Here is a 5,945-nt window from a genome sequence, read left to right on the forward strand (position 1 = left end):
ATGGAAAAGTGCAAAGGAACCAATGGGGTGGTAAAAGGAAAAGGAGACGAGGAAATGAACCAAGACCAGGCAAAGGAGATGAGGAAAGGAAACAATCTGGAGAAAAGGGAAAAGGAGACAAGGCAAGGAAAGGTGTGGAACAGAGCAAATGGATATGAGGAAAGGAAACAAGGTGGAAGCAAAGTAAATGAGCTGGGGAAAGGAAACACATTGCAGAGAAAGGACGAAAGGAAGGAAACAAGGAGAGGAGATAAGGAAAGGAGTCAAGGAAAGGAAACAAAGAGTAGGAAATGAAGCCGTGTGCCACTTTGCTCAGTGAGAAACGAAAAAGAAACAAGGCCAGGAAAATAGATGAAGAGAAAAGAAGAAAAGGAGACAAGGAAACACGATGAAGAGTGAGTGAGCAAACGGAGCAAAGGAAACCAGGACAGGAAACAAGAAAGAAAATTAGATGTAAAGGAGTAAAGGGAAGGCAATAAAGCAGAGGCACAGGTTGCAAATGAAGGAATGAATAAGAGTCAAGCAAATGAAATGTCTAAATACAGAGGAAATGAGGAAATGAGCCAAAAGGAAACAAGGAAGGGAAAGGAGTCAAGGGTAGGAAATGAAGTGACGGCACTGGTTGCAGAGGAAGGAAGGAAGGAAGGAAGGAAGGAATATGGCTCAAGGAAAGGAAATAAGATGAAGAGGAGATGAAGAAAGAAGTCAAAAGGAAGCAAGAAAGGAAAAGGAGATGAATAAACGTGTCAAGGGCTGGACAGCCCAACTGGGCCAAGCAAGCTGGCGGGACATCGGATCGTGTGGGAGGACAAGTGTTTTATGAGGCACATTCTGGTGATGGGGTCTTGATGGTGGAATCTGACCCGACCCCTCGTACACATAGTGTAACAGCTTGCAATTACTTCCCGAACAACACTGTGGTGACACTGTTGTGTGCAGATCAAACAGTTGGAGTAAATGCCAGTAGGGCCTCTAAGGGCCAACAGGCCTCCTTCTGGGCCTGGCCTTGGCAGGTCAGCCTGCAGCTTGCTTGTTCCCGCCGGTGTGGAGGTGCTTCCATTTCCCCCTACCGGATTGTCACAGAGGCCCACTGTGCGGCAATGAAGTCTAGTCCTGGACACCGGTCAGAGTATGCAGGGCTTGTGGAAGCTTTGGGCTTTCTCTTTAAACCTGCTCACGCTGTGAGCCGTGCCATTGCCCGCAAAGGCTTTGACATAATCACTCACAAGAATGACATAGCTCTGGTAAGACTCAGCAAACCTCTGGACTTCACAGCCTCCAGTAATATTGGTCCTGTGCGCCTCCCAAATGTTGGTCTCAGTCGCTCTAAATGGGTGGACAACAGGATATGGTGTTTCAATCAATGGAGACTGTCCATATGCAGTTGAAGCTCGGGTCTCTCTCATTGATGCTGCGGAATGCAACAGCGCCACAGTTTATAATGGACAAATATTGAAGGACCTGCTTTGCGCCAAAGGGGTGCAGACTGGATCTGACGCATGCAAAGTAGGCATCCGTTGTGTCAGAGATACAGGTAATGGTGGCTTGTTGGTGACAATATTTGGGCAGAAAGTTGCGCTGACCTGAACAAGCTGCGTGTTTATGGCAACTTCACCTTTTTCTTGGACTGGATATACAATCGGATGAATATCAAAATGACCGAAAATATGGATGACCACGAATCAAACCGAAGTTTACTATTAGATGTAGTTTTGTTTTGTTTGTTTGTTTATATTTAGCATCATTGCCAAGTTGTACTCAGTTAATACAGCGTTATTAAAATGTTTTCAAAAACTACGCATGGGAACAAGGTAGGAATCATAATCAAGGAAAGGAAACGAGATTTAGATGAAACGAGGAAACAAGGAAGGAAACTGAGACGAGGCAATGTGTCAAGAACAGGAAACAAATGAAGGAAAAGGAGTGAGGGAAAGTAAACGAGATTTAGATGAGCAAAGGAGTTACGAGGAGCAAACAAGGAAGGGGAAAAAAACAAGTTAATCCATCAAAATTAAATAAAGAGCAGATGAGGAATGGAGTCAAGAAAAGGAAAGGGGAATCAGGAGTCAAGGAAAGGTATGAAGTACATATCACACCTTGCAGAGTTGCGTGTGTCTAAAAATACCTTCAAGCCACAACAACAAAAATGAAGCCAGTGGCCTGAGGCGAGCAGACCACACCCACTCAGCACATATTTAAGCAGCTGGTGAGAAGATGACACGAAAGAAGCAGAAGATCAACATGACTTCCTGTTCCTCCTACAAAGTCCTTCGTGTACTACGGCCACCACGCCGCCGATGTCGAGTCTTGTACCCGCCATCTCGCTGCCGGCGGTGGACCCCAAGGGAAGACCCCGACCAGGCCCTACGCTGGCTCTGCCTCCTTGGAGCGCTGGTCTTCATGCAGATCTTCAGCGAGGACTCGAGTCCAGGTAAGAAAAGGTTTTAGTCTTGAGGGAAAGTTATGTTCTGAAGAGAAGACTCTAGTCTTGAGAGATAGTTCTAGTCCTAAAACAGAAGACTGTAGTCTCGAAAGAAAGTTTTATTCCCAAGAAAAGGTTTGAGTCCTGACATAAAGTTCTAGTCGAAAGAGACAATTTCACATCCAAAGTGAAGGCATCTAGTCCGGGGAGAGGTTTTTCCTCAAGAGATGGTTTTAATTCCCTGAGACAAGGTTTTAGACTTGAGAGAAGGTTCTAGTCCCAAGAGAAATGGTTGTAGTCCTGAAAGGTTTCAGTCCAGAAAGAAGGTTGTAGTTCGAAGAGAAGGTTTAAGTCCCGAGAGAAGGTGCTAGTCTTGAGAGAAGGTTATGGTCCTAAAACAGAGGGGTTTAGTCTTAAGACTGAAGGTTCTGGCCCCGAGAAGTTTTAGTTCTAATAGAGAATGTTGTAGTCCAGAGAGAAAGTTGTAGTCCCAAGAGAAGGTTCGAGACTTGAGAGAACGTTGTCATCCCAAGAGAGAAGCATCTAGTCCTGAGTAAAGGTCCTATTCCCAAGATAAGGTTCGAGACCTCAGGGAGTGTCCGAGACCCAAGAAAATGGTCTTGTCCAAAGTGAAGGTTCTAGTCCTGAAGAAAGTTCTACTCCTGAGAACAGGTTCTTGTCCCAAAAGAGAAGGTTTAAATCCTGAGAGAAGGATTTTTTTCCAAAGACAGTGCTCTAGTCCCAAGGGAACGTTGTAGTGGCGCTAACAATTAGCATTACTCTGTGTTTGACACCATTTTGTTGGCTTCCTGTAGACATGGCGAGCAATGAAGGCACTGAAGGCGACCAGGCCACGACGCGTGAGCACGATTTGACACCGGAGCAGCCGTGGGCGGTCCAGGCGGTGGCCAGAGCTTCAGAGCCACCATTGGACCATCTAGTCAGCTGACCCCACTGAAGGAGGCAGAACCCCTGACATAACTTCCTGTTCCAAAACATTTCCAAAATGTAACATATGTAAATATACCATGTCCATATTTGTACGTGTCTTTGCAATGCATATTCGTGTATTGAAGCTTCATTGTATCATCTCAAAATGACCACTTCAAACCAAAATGAAAGACTTCCTGTTCATTTTACAACATGGCTTCTGGGACTTTTTTGTGGGTCTATTCATGATAGACGTCTCCAAAATATCAGACAATTGAGTTGAACTGGCTTCAGGGTCTGAGTTGTTTTTTTTAAATTCAGGAGTCAAATTAGCCCTAAAATGGGAGCTTTAAACTAAAATGGCAGAAATCCTGTTCATTTTACAACATTGATTCTTGAGACTTACTTGATGGTCTTCTCGTGATAGACATGTCTGCGCAATTTCATGCTGTTAAGGCAACAGGATTTTTCTTTTCAAATCCACAGGACAAGAACGCCTGACAATTACCCTAAAACGGCCACTTTAGGCCAAAATGGTCGACTCTGTTCAATTTACAACATAGCCTCTTAAGACTTTTTCTGTGGCTCTGCTCATAATAGACATGGCCATTTCATTTCATGCAGCGAAGTCAAACTGCAATTGGAGGCTGTATTTTCTCACAGAAATTCCAGGCTAAATTAGCCATAAAATTCCTGCTTTATTTTATGACATGGCTTCTTGAGACTTTCTTGAGGGTCTATGCATGATAGGTCTTCCTGTGACATTTCATGCTACTAAGTGAAACTGCCTTTTGGAGCTGAATTTTCAAAAATTCTTCTGGTTTCGCTGAGGTCAAATTGAGCCCAAAATGGCAGACTTGTATCTTTTGAGGCATGGCTTTCTTAGACTTCTTTTGTGTTTCTACTCATGATTGACATGCCTACTAAAGTCATAACGTCTTCAGGGGCTGAATTTACGAAACATTCTAGTTGCCATCGGGGAGCCATCTTTTTTTGGCCCAGTATAAAAAGTGAGTGATATTTGGAGCCTGTGGTGGAGTTAACTAAGGTCACCAAATTATTTTTGAATTTCCTTTAATCATTAACTTGAATGTGATGATGAGATCATGTGGACAACATCCAGCTGGAATGAAAAAGAAACAAAGTTGGCGTGGCCTGAAACTGTCAGGTATGTGTGTGAGAGACATGAAGTAATCCTTGATTCACCCGCATGCACGCACACAACCACAAATCTGTGCACATCTGGCATCGCCGTAAGGCAAAGGTAACCTCCTTGTAACACACAATGACACCGATCATGAGCGCTTGGATTGGGTTGACTTGTAGCGCCAAGGCTGCAGGTTTGATGCCCCGTGGTATTTTTGAGGCCCCCGACCAATAATTCACATCTTACGGCACAAGCTTTAGTCTGGTGAGAGCTTCTACAGCATCAGAGGGATCTCATTGTTCCAAAGTACCTGTCAGGAGAAGGGTGCAAAAGAACTCCCAAGGCCTTAATTAGGCCATGACAGTCATCATCAAAAGGAGAAAATATGGCACAACAGTGACATTACCAAGACCTGCGCAGTTTTTTTTTTCCATGTTGCTGTTCTGTAGGTATGGCACCAACAGGAAATGGGGAACAAAGTCGATTCTGTAGTTTTTCTGGCTTCAGAGGTGCTCTGTGAAAGCCAAGACCGGTTTAACCCACGCTTCCCATGCGCTTTTGTGTCGGAAACAACTGTTGGTGTCAGACTATTTTACACTTCATAAAAGCAGTTTATTTGTTTACATTTGCTTTTATCATGTTTGATGAAGTTTTTACAATGCTGCTTGTAACGGATTAATGCTATTCCCACTTATTTCAATGGGGAAAATTGCTTTAATATATGAGTAAATTGAGTTATAAGCTGCGTCACAGAAAAAAATTAAACTTGTATGTGAAGATACCAGTGTATGTGGGTTATTGGGTAATTGGGTAAGTGGATGAATACTACCAATGCTATTATTACTTACCTGTTATGAAACATAGGCTATTCATAGTTGGCTTTTCGTGGGCATCTGTCAACGTCTGTCAGTCACACACCCACATACTTATTATCATGTTATTTTTATTCTTGCTTCCATTTAGAGTGCCAATTGTTTCCTTGAGTTGTCTATCAATGTTTGCAAATGGGGTTTTCTTCTGCTACTTTCCGTTACACCTGTTTGTGAAATCTCAACATACCCGTACAGACTTTTTCTCACACCTGACCTAATTGCAGTCTTAAACAAACCTAAATAAGAAACTGGCACAACATGGAAATTCACACAGAAAGAGGATTCGAACCCACGAACCTCTGACTGTGAGGCAGGTGTGCTGACCACACCGAACCGTGACACATCAGCAGAACGTCCGTTGGACTGAAGTCTGAAATCCTGGGATCAAATAACCTCAGAAAGAACCTACAGTCCAGATTTGTACCTAGAACCATGTGGTATGAAGCAAATATTTTTATCCTTTTTGCATGTTAAAAAGTCCTTTGTTGATAGCATATGAAATAAGCTTTGTAATTGCCTAACTCCTTTTGTATTGCAAAATTCCATTGACTGAAATTAACGAATGAAGAAAAGA

General features: G+C 43.3%; 1 pseudogene; it reads left to right on the plus strand.

Moving 5' to 3' along the window:
• The first annotated feature begins 733 nt into the window (after positions 1–733).
• Positions 734–1,739, plus strand: LOC133399567 (transmembrane protease serine 2-like; annotated as a pseudogene).
• Positions 1,740–5,945: the final 4,206 nt, after the last annotated feature.

Source organism: Phycodurus eques, chromosome 3 (assembly GCF_024500275.1).
Source record: "Phycodurus eques isolate BA_2022a chromosome 3, UOR_Pequ_1.1, whole genome shotgun sequence".
Classification (NCBI taxonomy): Eukaryota; Metazoa; Chordata; class Actinopteri; order Syngnathiformes; family Syngnathidae; genus Phycodurus; species Phycodurus eques.